The following is a 13,183-nucleotide window of genomic DNA, read 5'->3' as shown; positions in this document are numbered from 1 at the left end:
TTTATGGAAGAGTTCGTGAGTGATATTGTGCAAAACGGATGGGGTGAGGACAAGATTGGAGATAGGAAGACTACTGCTGTAGTATAGGTGAAAAATAATGACAACCCGAACTCAGTGCTGCAGGAATCCACGCTTATGTTTTTTATTATTCCCGTGGGCAGAGATTCCCTGAAGCCATTCTGCAACCTTAAACTTGCTTCCCTAGGTCAGCCGCAGAGGCCCACTTTATTTATCTATTGCGAGAACATTTGTTTCCTTTTTCCTATTTTTTCTATAATAAACTTTCTCAACAAAAATCTCACTCAATCTGTGTCCTTCATGCAAAGAGGTTGGCATCATCAACATTGTCCTACTTTAAATATGTTATTTACATTTTGATAGGAAAGGACTTTTAAAATCATTTTTCTAGACCCATTTTTCTTCCTTATTGTCTCAAGACTCTTCTATTTACTTAAGTTAAGCTGTTGTAAATAGATTCTACTCAGAAATTTTTTTAGAAAGAACCAGTTTCCCCTGCTTTCTACATCAATCCACACTTCTTCGAAGGATGAGGTATAAGAGTGATCCACTCAAAGCATTATTGCTTCCTCCCATATTGGAAGAGTCCCTGTGTGAACTTATGAGTCTCATTACTTGAAATGGCAGCTACTTTATTGTGCTATTGACACAGAAAGGGAACGTCTTTCTTGACTTTGAGTCCTGACAGTGGAAAACTTTCATCATCAAATGGGTGTTAAAACCTAGAGGATTATGCCTGTAGCCTAACAAACTCAGATTTATTGACTTACAGGAAGAGATGTCACTCCTAGGCAAGAGGGAGGAAGGAGGTGTCTTTCGTAAATTGAACTTCCACTGAAGAATTTTGAAGAGCATCTAAGGCAGGTGTCCCCAGACTTTTTACACAGGGGGCCAGTTCACTGTCCCTCAGACCGTTGGAGGGCCGCCACATACTGTGCTCCTCTCACTGACCACCAATGAAAGAGGTGCCCCTTCCTGAAGTGCGGCGGGGGGCCGGATAAATGGCCTCAGGGGGCTGCATGCAGCCCACGGGGCTGTAGTTTGGGGACGCCTGGTCTAAGGGAAGCAGGAATCCATTTAGGATTGGTTGTTTGAGGTGGGATTAGGAAAAGAGAGATTTAACTAGGATTGGATGCTGTCATGAGGGGATGATGACTGAGCAACTGGGCATCTCCAGCAATAAATGAAAATAGCCAGCGGTCTGGGGCATCATTGGTAAGAAGTCAGCAATCACCCAAAGAGGGGGTTATTATGGCATTTTATAACTGCTGTATGACTTTGGCAGAAAGTGTTTCCTGTTAATTTTGCAGCTGGCTTTATCTGTGTCTGTCCTCCCTGTCTGATTAGTGGCAGGGCTTCTTTTCTCTTTTCAGTCCAAATTGATTCTCACTCTTTTAATCCAAAACAGATTTTAACTCTTTCAGCATCCTGGACTCGTAACTCATCAGAACATTCACTGAGATGCATTTCCCTACTAGCACTTAACCGAACGTAAACATCTCAGGTTCATTATGATTTAATAGAAACTTCCAGAGCCAACATCAAACAATCCAAAGTCGAGGTCTTTAAAGCAATGTGCCCTCACTAACAGGTTCCAATGTAGAATATTTACAATCTTTCCAGATGCCCTGCTACTTTACCTTTTGATAATGCCACTGTCCTCACTAGTATAGTCTTTTCCAGCTTAGAGTGGATCATCACCTTTCACCAAAAGCCTAAAGGCTCTTCATTGGGAATAGTATTCTTTTTGAGGCTCACCATACTTGGAATCTGTTCTACCTTTCCGGCCCTCTCTTTTTCCATGTATCCTACCTTTGAGCCACACCAGAGGGATTCTTGCACTTTCATTTCTCTCTGTTTTTGCTCATACTTTCCTTCCTCCTGAAATTTCTTTCCCTTCTTTCCATCAATCAAAATCCTATTCTCACTTGCCTTACACAAGAACCATTCTCCAAGGAGCCATCCTTGAACCATCCCGTTGAAACAAGTAGTTTCTTTATTAGCACTTCCATAGAACATTGCTTGTAACTCTGTTTAGCATTGCTACTGTTTTTTTCTCTTAAGCATACCGTGTTTTTTTCTTTTAGTTTTCCTTGATATTTGGGGAAAAATGTTTATTTTACCTACTCTCTACATCATAGGGATATTTCTTAGCCCAAAGTTCCTGGCTTCACTGTGATCCTTCGAAAACATAGGAAGATGGAGCAACTTGTGAAACTTCATATATATAAATATGTATGTTCATCTCTATATATACATATATATGTGTGTGTGTGTGTGTGTGTGTGTGTGTATACTTTGCTGCAGTCCACAACTGTGTGTGTGCACTTTGCTGTGGCCCACAACTTTCATCAGATGCTTAAAGAGATGTGTAACCTAAAAGAGGTTCAGAACAACTTTTAAAATATTAGATTGCTGTGGCACAGGCACTCTGCCACTCAAACAGATGGGACAGACAACTACAGGCAACCAAGAAATCATGAATGTGCATCAAATGTGGGTGCTTAAGGCATGGTACCCAGCTGGGCAGGTGGAAGACGCCATCCATCCAAAGCTGCCAAAGGCTATTAGCCAGTACTGATTAAACTCTGGACTGCACTGACTTATGGAAATCGCACTAAAATCCAGATCCTCCCTAGCCACGGCACAGAAGCACAGGAGTTGGCTGTGTTTACCTTCATAAATGCCCTGACTGTGCCTTTGTTAGAAGCTTGGTTGGCAGTGGCAGCAATGCTACTTGTCCTTGTCTACTTTTTCTACTTCCAGATAAATACTTGATTAATAATCACATTCAGTTTGTCACAGGCCCCATGAAGTAGATTAGAATTCAGGATGGAAAAAATGTGGTACGATCTATACTGTCTTTTCATAATATACCCAGTAAATAGAAAATCTCTTCAAAAGATTGCCTGATGCCACATCTCCTTCACTCCCTTATTGTTACCCAGGTGTCTGAATATATGGGTTGCAATACAATATAACCAACACTTAGCATGAATGATAGAACTGGATGACTCAATCTTCAGTGTAAGGGATAGGCAGGACTTTGATTATATTTCTGAAATGCCCAGGCTAAAAAGGTTCATGTTTTTGAGGATGTTTTCTCCTGCCTCTTCTATTCTTCTATTCCCTTCCTTGAAAATTCTCTGTGGAGTTGATTTGGCTGATAAAAGACAGGTTAACTTATTTTAAAAAGGGATTGAAAAATCCATACACCTCCAATTGTCATGTGCATTCATGGACCTGTCAACTAATTCTTATTTTCGCAGTTTTGAGACCACTTGTCACAAATTATTCCCTCTCACAGGGCTATCTGAAGAGAAAGAAAAATAATATGCAACTCAAGTAACTGGAATGGGGGGGCAGATTCCACATTTAATATGCAATTGGGAAGGTGGATTCAGGTGGGGGGGATTCCACATTTCCTCTTCCTTCAGAGTGATTCTTTATATGTAATATTTCCTTCTCTTCAAACAAAGTTACAAAACTTCTACTACATCAAATGATTTATGAAAAATAAAGGTAATTCTACGAAAAGCAATTGTAACTAGTCTTTCAACCTAGCTATGCATAAATGGGGGAGTGTATTTGTTAACCTGAAAGGCAATAAAACCTGTTTACAGGTAAATCAATTCCTACCACTGGGTTCTTTTGGGGATATTTAGTAATATGGGTCAGTAATTTTAAAACTTGAGTGTGTATTAGGATCACCTAAAAGGCTTGTTAGATCACGGATTGCTAGGCTACACCTAAACAGTTTCTACTACAGTAGATCTGGGGCGGGACCAGAGAATACGGATTTCTGACAAGTTGCCAGGTGATGCTGATACTGCTGGTCTAGGGATCCCGCTTTGACAACCACTAACCAAACTCTTTAAGGTCACAAGGTGTTTGTAATTAGTTGAGAAACCAGCCATAACATGTTTAAAAATCCCTAGCAATACAAGGTAATATAAGGTCCCAAAAAAGTAACGATGTGTGCTATCTAAGCGCAGAGGTGAGAGAACTCTGGGTTGGCAAGATTTGCACTCTCAAATCTGGATAGGGGTAAGATCATCAGAGAGCAGGGCATTCTAGGATGGGGAAATGAACCAAATTAGTTGGAGCTAAGACTGGACAGGTAGGTAGGGATGTGTCTGTGGAGGACTTTTAATCACATCTTATAAGCAGTACAGATTTTATACAACAGGTAATATTTCTTCCACCAACACACTGCCTGCTCCTGTGGCAGGTGGGCACAAAGTTCTAGCTCCACATTACTGAAACCGTTTAACCTTCCTCAAACACTGTTCAGCTGGGGGGAGGTGGGAAAGTTAGCAGATCTCTGGTGGTGAAGATACCAGGTTAGACTGCGAGGTGGATTACTTGCATCGCTGAGTCCAAAAGTCGACGGCTTTTGCAGGGATGGGCAACTTTTGGAGGTCTCCCAAAATACAAGAAAAGATTGTTTGGGTGTGAATTTAGGTTGAGGACAGGAACAGGAAAAATCCTGGGCTGTCTGAGGCAATCACATAGAGGGTCTGAAGTGGACGAGACCATGCACTCCAGTGCGGTGCTTTTCCATATTTACGGTGCACCCCTAGGAGTCACCTGGTGACCTTGCTGAAGCGCAGCTACTGATTCCGCAGGCCTGGGACTGTGCATTTCTAACACTGTGCGTTCCCAGAGGATGCTGAGGCTGCAGACCGCGCTCTGAAGCAAGGTACCACGGGACACCCAGAACGCCGGCGGGAGAGAGGCCTGCGGGCCGCCTTCCCTGCAGGAAGGATCCTTGCAGGGCGTTCAGCTAGGGCCCCCATCCTGTCTCTCGGGAGAGGGGAGCCCTGAGGATATGGGGACAAAGAGAAGGACGGCTCGAACAGCGCTGGGGAGGGGCGGAGGCGCCTGGCACGCCAGGTGCGAGCGCTCAGGCCAGGGCAGTCCGACGGGGCCCGCGGCTCGGGGCCGCGGCGCGATCGCAGGAGTTTCGGCCCTCGGCGGCTGCCATCGCGGCTCCGGGGAGCGAAGGGAGACGGCGACGGCGGCAGACGGGCCCTCCCCGCGCGGGCGCGCGGGCATGCGGACACCCACTCGGCCGGTCCAGGCGCTCAGGCTCCCGGAAGCGGAAGGGGAGCGCGGCCCGGCCTGGGCGGCGGCGCCGGAGGAGGCGGAGGTGGCGCCGCAGGAGGAGGGGAAGGAGCTGCCGGCGGTCGCGAGAGCGGCGGCGGCGAGAGGCGAGCCCGCGGCCACGGTGAGTGTGCGGGCGCGGGGGCGAAACGGCCGCCCCCACCCGCGGCCCCCGCCCCGCCGCGCCCCGCCGCGCCCCGCCGAGCCGCCGCTCTTCCGTGCCGGGCGTCCTCACCTGTCCCTGCGCGCGCCCCGCACCTGCCCTGCTTGCAATCTGCCTCGCTGCCTCCCCACCCCGGGCCTGGCCTTTCTCCGAGCGTCTTCTGTGAGAGCTGGAGCCACCTGCTAAGTGCTCCTCCCTCCACTGGGGGTGGGGAGCTCCTGCTCGAGTCGAGAGGAGACGATGTTGGCTAGTTATGATTTTTTAAAAAAAATCTGTATCTTGAATGACTCGCATGTAAACTACAGTTTCTCTCTCCGCACCGCCGCCTGGAGACCTGCACTGGGATCCTGGGTTCTCTGTGTTATTCCAGAGCTTTTCATTCATTCCAGACCTCTAGTGTGAAGCTGCAGACTAGCAGGACAGTTTGCGCCTTTATTGACCTTCTCACTCCTCTCCTTTGGATCCAAAGAGGTTTACAGGAAAATGTCTTGTGCATGGCAGCAGTTTGCACTTGTTATTATTCACTGTAATAGGTCGCTGGATTTTAACTGCAGAGACCATTTAAGTTATGGTCTTTTTCAGGCTCTATGTGGGTCACATTTTAAGATCCCTTGAGAGTCAGGCAGGATGTCTGTATCACCAGGGCTGAGAGGACATGACCAATTATTACTTTGAAATACTGTAATATAGCAGTCCCTCAAAGTACAAGAGAAAAAAAAAATCAAGGTCATTGTGGGCAGGTTATAAATTATAATGTAAAGTTACAGTCTAAAATAAAGGCGACTAAGGATAATTAAGTGCAAGTTAAAAAGATGTGTTAAATAGGTCCTCAGCCTGCTATGCTAATATATGCACTTTAAAAAGTTCACTGCTTTCCTTGTGGTAAAAATAATAACACCGTTTGATGACTGTTTAGTATGTGCCATTCCTGGATTAAAAAGCTTTTGGTGTCGTATTAAATTTCTTCCAACTCATCAGATTTTACTTATTTTAGAGATAAAATTATAAGAGATGCTCTATTTTTCCTTAGTTGTGCCATCTCTTCAAAAGGCAAAAAGATATTTGAAGAATTGAGGTGAGAAATCGATTGGAAGGCAAGAGCCAAACGAGATTTGGTGTTGTGGAAAGAAAAACTAGATTCTAGTCCCATTTCTGTCACTATCCAGTTGTGTCGTTGTGGGTAGGGCAGTGACCCATGTTATTTTCTCCGTACCATCATGGAGTCAGACTAAATTCTTTAAGGCTTATTTTAGCTTTTCCATGCTTACTTGGAAAATATTCTGTTTCTGAATAATATACAACCCTTTAACGTGTTGAAGGTACATTAAAAACATTTATGAAGTATTTGTAAAATTATATCAAAATATAAGTTAAGACTGGGCGCAGTGGTTTACACCTGTAATCCCAGCACTCTGGGAGGCTGAGGCGGGCGGATCACGAGGTCAGGAGATCGAGACCCTCCTGGCCAACATGGTGAAACCTCGTCTCTACTAAAAATAGAAAAATTAGCTAGGCCTGATGGCACGCACCTGTAGTCCCAGCTACTCGGGAGGCGGGGGCAGGAGAATCATTTTGAACCTGGGAGGCGGAGGTTGCAGTGAGCCGAGATCGCGCCACCACACTCTAGCCACTGCACCCCAGCCTGGCGACAGAGCGAGACATATGTTAAAAATGTATAGTTCCATGGTTGTTTTGGTGTGGTACTGTTCCAGAATTCATCATTTTCGATGGAAACAATTATATTAGATCCTTTCACACTGTTGAGATTTCTGTTAGCATACTTGGGAAGCTGTAGTTCGAATAGAGCATCATTTAAAGATAGTGATGAGGACTGTGTCACTTTTGCCTATGAGGTGCTTTGTTTAATAAGAGAAATCTAAGCATTTAAAAATGCACACACGTAATCATCAGCTTAACAGGTAGTTCTGAGACAAGAATTAATTAATGAATCATAACATTTTTGCTAATTTGCCTACTGTCTCATGCCTTTAATTCGTAATGAACGATTCAGAACTTGTGGAAAAGCGCATGAATAAAATAATGACGTGGTTTAGTGAAGAAACTGCTTGAGAAGTTTAGTAATGTCTCCATGGAGCTTTTTTTTTTTTTTTTTTTTTCCTTTCAGGAATTGTAATTGAATGTGAGTCAATGAAAACTTTTTTCAGCATAGAAGGCAACACAGTGGCACTATCAAAACTACCCAGCAAAATAGGAAAGGCAGAGAAGAGGCTGTTTTAATTGCCAAGAGGTTGTTCCCTAAATTCAGTTTTACTTTTATATTAAGGAATGTAACATTTTATGTTGTTTTAGTAAAACATTAGGGCTCAGATTCAACTTTTCAGATGCACTAGATATATAATAGGCAATTTAGCATCTAGTAGAATAATGAGTACTTAAATAACGTGGTAAAGTGAAAAATATAGGTCAAAGACAAGAATAAATTGAAAAAGTTGTTTTTATTGTTGAAATAGTTATTTGTTTAAGAATTCTTGATAAATTGAGTCAGACTAGTTTAAAAAGCATATTTTCATAGGCATGTGAATCATTGCTGTGGTCATTGATAACTCCCTCCCTGAACAAAAATACCTTAGTATGTGGTAGTTTTTGTATTTGTTTCACTTTTTAGATCATCCTGGGCCAAGTCGTGACGTTTTGAAGTTTGCCTTCTGCCTTTCAGGCCTCTTTTTCCTCTGTGCTATTTCTCTCACAGTAGATTAACCGTCTTCCCCATTTCAGAGACTCTCTTTACCTATCTGTTGCTCATTCTACAAAAGGACAGCTTGGGTAAAATTGGTATTTTTCCATTCACTGATGAATTTCTTTTTAATTCTAATGTAAAATGATCAAGTGTGATGTCAGCCAGGCTTCTGATTTTAAGCCTTTTATCTGTAATTACAGAATGAAGAACTTTTTCACTTACCGCAGGATTTTCAGCTTCAGCAAGCAGGTGAGGAGAGATTTTTCTTGTGGTGTTAGTGTTCTTAAGTCATGTCTGCTTTGGTAAAGCCTGGTGTGAAGGAAATCTAATTTAGTCTCCTATTCCACCCTGTCCCCCCCACCAATCTCTGTTGGTGCAGTAGGTACTAGAAGGTAAGTAGCAGGCTTCCCTTCCTTCTTGGAAGAACTTACTCGATTCATATCCAGGAAAAACCCGGACTTCTTCATTTCTGACTTTTACTGTATCTGAAGGTTTTCCCTTGTGCTGATTTTGGAACAAAAGTTACCTGTTGCTGCCTGTCCCTATCCTACTTTTAATTTTGCCCTTTTAGTCCCTGTTCCAGCTCCTACCTCCCTAAATGAAAATTCCCGAAGAGACATTGTGTACTGACTGAAACAGTATTTGGTGGTCTTTAATTCATATTGTCCCACACCTCCCAAGTTATTTCTACTTTTTCTTAGAAGATTCTGATGACGTGAGCTCGAGACAGGATGGAGACTGAGGCTGCAGTGAGCTGTGATTGCAGTGTTGAACTCCAGCCTGGACAACATAGTGAGACCCTGTCTCAGACAAACATGCACAGAACAAAACAGTGCCCCAGTTACCTACTTTCTCTAAAGTTAAAACAAGTTAATGCAAGTAGGGAAAAATAAATGTAAATGCCTGTATTAGCAGTGCTAGTTGTATTAGTACTGCTAATGTAGGATAGTGTTAACAGTATTACTAATAATACTGCAGTGTAGTACTGCTAATATAGACATATACATTTATTTTTCACTCATGAGAATGGTACACACAAAAACAAACTTATGAGAAGAGCAACAGCTTGTGCTCAGTTTTGCCCACAATGTAATTTAAAGACTTAGTCTACAGAGTGGATTCTTGAAACCATTGATGGTGCAGGTATGTTATGCTTTGACATTTTGTCCACCCACATTTTTACAAAGTCTTCCTGAAAAACTCAGCAATTGGTTCAGAATTTTCTGCTTGCATTATGCATTCTTCATTAGCTTCTGAAATCAAGTACTGATTTTCTTTCACACTTTTTTCCTTTGCTCACCAGTCCTGCTTTTAGTTGAAAGTGACTTAGTTTAGGGGCTTTAGTTCGATCATTCTATTTTAGATCAAGTCTCTGTTTTTGGTTTTCTGCTTAAGGTAGCCCCCCAGCCAAGATGTAGAAATACAGCTTCCCTATGGTAGTATAATACTAGTTGCAGGACTGTAATTGTTGAATTGTTTTTTTAAACTAGTTCTCAGACTTTAGAAAAGCAGATAACTGGGTCATTTTTTGTTGTTCTTGTGTTTGTTTGTTTGAGATAGGGTCTCTGTTGCTCAGGCTAGAGTGTAGTGCAATCACAGCTCACTGAAGCCTTCGTCTCCATCTCCCTGGCTTACGTGATCCTCCTAACTCAGCCTCCCAAGTAGCTGGGACTACAGGCGTGTATCACTACACGCGACTGGTTTTCTGTTTGTTTGTTTTATTTTGTTTTGTTTTGAGATGAGTCTTGCTCTGTTGCCCAGGCTGGAGTGCAGTGGTGCAATCTCGGCTCACTGCTAACTCTGCCTCTGCGCTTCAAGTGATTCTTTTGTCTCAGCCTCTGGAGTAGCTAGGATTACAGGCGTCTGCCATCATGCCTGGCTGATTTTTCTATTTTTAGTAGAAATGGGGTTTCACCGTGTTGGCCAGGTTGGTCTCAAACTCCTGAGCTCAGGTGATCCTCCCACCTCAGCCTCCCACCGTGCTGGGATTACAGGCACCGAGCCCCTGCACCCAGCCCCTGTTAGTTTGTTTTGTAGCTAGAGGCTAGGTCTGAATATGTTGTCCAGGCTGATTTGTATTTCCTTAGCTCAAGCAATCCTACCTCCAGTCAACCCCCCAAGTGTTAGGATTTCAGGCATGAGTAGGCCCTGGGGTATTGGTAAATTGTATCATTACTTTAAATAATTGGGACCCAGAAACATTGTTTCATTCCGGAGTTTGTAAAACCAGAAGGAAATCTTATCTTTCACTTTCCCTTCCTCTCCTCTCTCCTTGACTCCCCTGTAAAGTTAGCAGTTTGGAGGTGCTGCTTTGCCAGACAATTTCTCATTTAAGTGTGACAGCAACTGTGTAAGTTGACATTTTTATCTCCATTTTACAGATGGTCAAACTGAAGCATGAAAAGAAACATAAGCTTGGAAAGTGAATAAGAGACTGCATCATAATTTGAACGTTATTCTCTTTTAACATCTGTAGAAGATTATTTTTTTAATACGTTGATAATGAATATGTGATATTTTAAAAATTAAATTCCTAATTGGTAATGAGAGCCTGATTTTTATGAAGAATTATTTAACTGCAACACTTGACTAGTTTTCAGAGTAGAATGATATCAGAAGTCAAAAAGTTTTATAAATATGTTTAAAGGTATACAGCTGTAACTGCTTTCTAAATTCATTTTTAGCTGTAATTAATAAGTTTGAAATTTCATATATTCATCTAATAAGCATTTCCTCTTGACACTATGGAAAAAAATATTTGGTGTGTTTGAAAGCTTAGCCTGTAAATTATTGATTGTGTTCTTTCAGGCATAGCAATATTAAAAATATTTAAAGACATTTTATAGTTTTGAAACTTTGGAATTGTTTTGTTATTCAAATTTTTTAAATGTTTAGTCCCAGCATTCCTTTTTGTTTGTTTGTTTGTTTTTGAGACCCGGCCATGCTCTGTCACCCATGCTGGAGTGCAGTGGCACAATTATCTCTACTTATTGTAGCTTCCGCTCCTGGGTTCAAGCTTCAAGCGATTCTCGTGCCTCAGTCTTCTGAGTAGTTGGGATTACAGGCGGGTGCCACTTTTGTATTTTTGATAGAGACAGGATTTTACCACGTTGGCCAGGCTGGTCTCAAATTCCTGACCTCAGATGATCTGTGCACCTTGGCCTCCCAAAGTGCTGGCATTACAAAGGTGTGAGCTACCGTGCCCGGCCCGGCATTACTTTTGTTACCACGTAGATGAGATTTGATTTCTTGGTGGTGATGGTGGTAGTGGTGGTGGAGGTGGTGTTGATCTAAATACTAATCTTGTTTCAAAGGCTGTGTCTGCAATGTAGTTCTAATAACTATAAATGTAACGTATTTTTTTTTTTTTTAGATTTTAAGCCAGTGAGTAACTGGATTTGACTCATGGGTGATTGGCCTGTGCTGTTACCTACTGACTTTACTGACAGAAATTACTGTTTTGCTGAAAAAATTATGAAGCCACTCTCGAGTCAGACTTAGCAGCATTATTGGTTTTTGGCCATATTTCAAAATGTTTTGTTGTACCACATTTAATTCTGTTTGATTTTTTTCTTTCTGAAAGAATTCATTTATTTTCCATTGGGGTGGCACTCTTTAACTTTGTTTTTAATTTTTTTACTTTTTCGAGATGGATTCTTACCCTGTTGCTGAAGCTGGAGTGCAGAGGTGCAGTCTCTGCTCATTACAACCTCTGCCTCTTGGGTTCAAGTGATTCTCGTGCCTTAATCTCCCAAGTAGCTGTGATTACAGGCACACCTCACCATGCCCAGCTTATTTTTGTATTTTTAGTAGAGACAGGGTTTTGCCATGTTTGCCAGGCTGGTCTTGAATTCCTGACCTCAAGTAATTCTCCTACCTCGGCCTCCCAAAGTACTGGGATTACAGGCATGAGCCACTGCACCTGGCTCTTAACTTTGTAATTCTATGTTTAGTCTCTAAGAAGCAAAGGTGCAGCCAAGGAGCCCACTTTAAATTAACTTAAAAAGTTAGAGGGCCAGGTGTGGTGGCTCAAGCCTGTAATCCCAGCACTTTGGGAGGCCGAGGCGGGTGAATCACGAGGTCAAGAGATTGAGACCATCCTGGTCAACATGGTGAAACCCTGTCTCTATTAAAAATACAAAAAATTAGCTGGACATGGTGGCGCGTGCCTGTAATCCCAGCCACTCAGGAGGCTGAGGCAGGAGAATTGTCTGAACCCAGGAGGTGGAGGTTGCGGTGAGCTGAGATGACGCCATTGCACTCCAGCCTGGGTAACAAGAGCGAAACTCCGTCTCAAAAAAAAAAAAAAAAAAAAAAAAGAGTAGAAATAAAGTTCATTTGACAATTTAACAATTGTGGACCATAGAAAAGGTAACCCTGGGAGGAAATACAGGTTCCCTGCCCCCTGCAAATCTATAAAGGGAACAGAAATGTAATGGTAATAATTTAAATGTATTTTTTACATCCTCAGTATGTAATAGTTTGCTGTTGCTGTGGTAACCAGCACACTTAACACACTTGTATCTTCTCCTTTGTTTTCTGTCTTAGAGAATGGTTCCACCCTTCACCTAGACCCTAAGTATAAAACTTGGGAGCGTAGAGTCTGCCCTTTGCTCCCAATCAATCACTAAGTCCTATCAGTTTTACTTAAGTTCTCCTAGATCTGCCCTTTTTCAGTATGCCTCCTGTCTCAAGTCTCACTACCCCACCCACTTATACACACAGACACACACCCCCCATTCCCCTTATAAGTTACCATTTTGGGGGTGCTTACCCAATGTGTCCTCATCATTTCTCACCATTGTAACAGTCAGCCTACCTAGTTGCATGTAGTCAGTCTTAGTGCTTTATCAGTCCACCCAAATCCAGCCCTTAGATTGTATCTGTTCTTTCCAAAATACAAATTTGATCATGGCATTTTACTGCCTAAAATCCCTCAGTTGTTTTCCACTGTGTTCAAGGTGCAATCCAAACTCATTGGCATGGTTTAACAGTGTTTTTCAATCTGAAGATCTGCTTATGGGTCATGAAATCAATTTAGTAGGCTATCACCAGCATTATACATTTTTATTAAAGTAAAATAAACAGGTTGCAGTGGTACTCAACTGTAGTGCTAGCTACCCAGGAGGCTGAGGCAGGAGGATTGCTTGAGCCCAATGTGCTGTGATCGCACCTGGGAATAACCACTGCACTCCAGC

The 13,183-nt window shown here is 42.5% G+C and overlaps 1 protein-coding gene across 9 annotated transcripts in view; it reads left to right on the top strand.

The window, feature by feature from the left end:
• Positions 1-5,049: 5,049 nt before the first annotated feature.
• ZDHHC21 (zDHHC palmitoyltransferase 21) overlaps positions 5,050-13,183 on the top strand; it is a 143,948-nt gene continuing 135,814 nt past the window's right edge. For 2 of the 9 annotated variants that reach the window (XM_074394848.1, XM_074394849.1), the window contains exons 1-2: positions 5,081-5,248; positions 8,186-8,234. The gene's annotated coding sequence lies outside the window, so the exon portion shown is untranslated. Of the gene's footprint in view, positions 5,249-8,185; positions 8,235-13,183 lie in introns of all 9 variants that reach the window. The other 7 variants (XM_074394853.1, XM_074394855.1, XM_074394852.1 and 4 more) reach the window with 6 other exon arrangements.

This window comes from Saimiri boliviensis, chromosome 2 (genome assembly GCF_048565385.1).
Source record: "Saimiri boliviensis isolate mSaiBol1 chromosome 2, mSaiBol1.pri, whole genome shotgun sequence".
NCBI lineage: Eukaryota > Metazoa > Chordata > Mammalia > Primates > Cebidae > Saimiri > Saimiri boliviensis.
The sequence above is the reverse complement of the archived record's forward strand: the minus strand, read 5'-3'. Positions and strand labels throughout refer to the sequence as shown.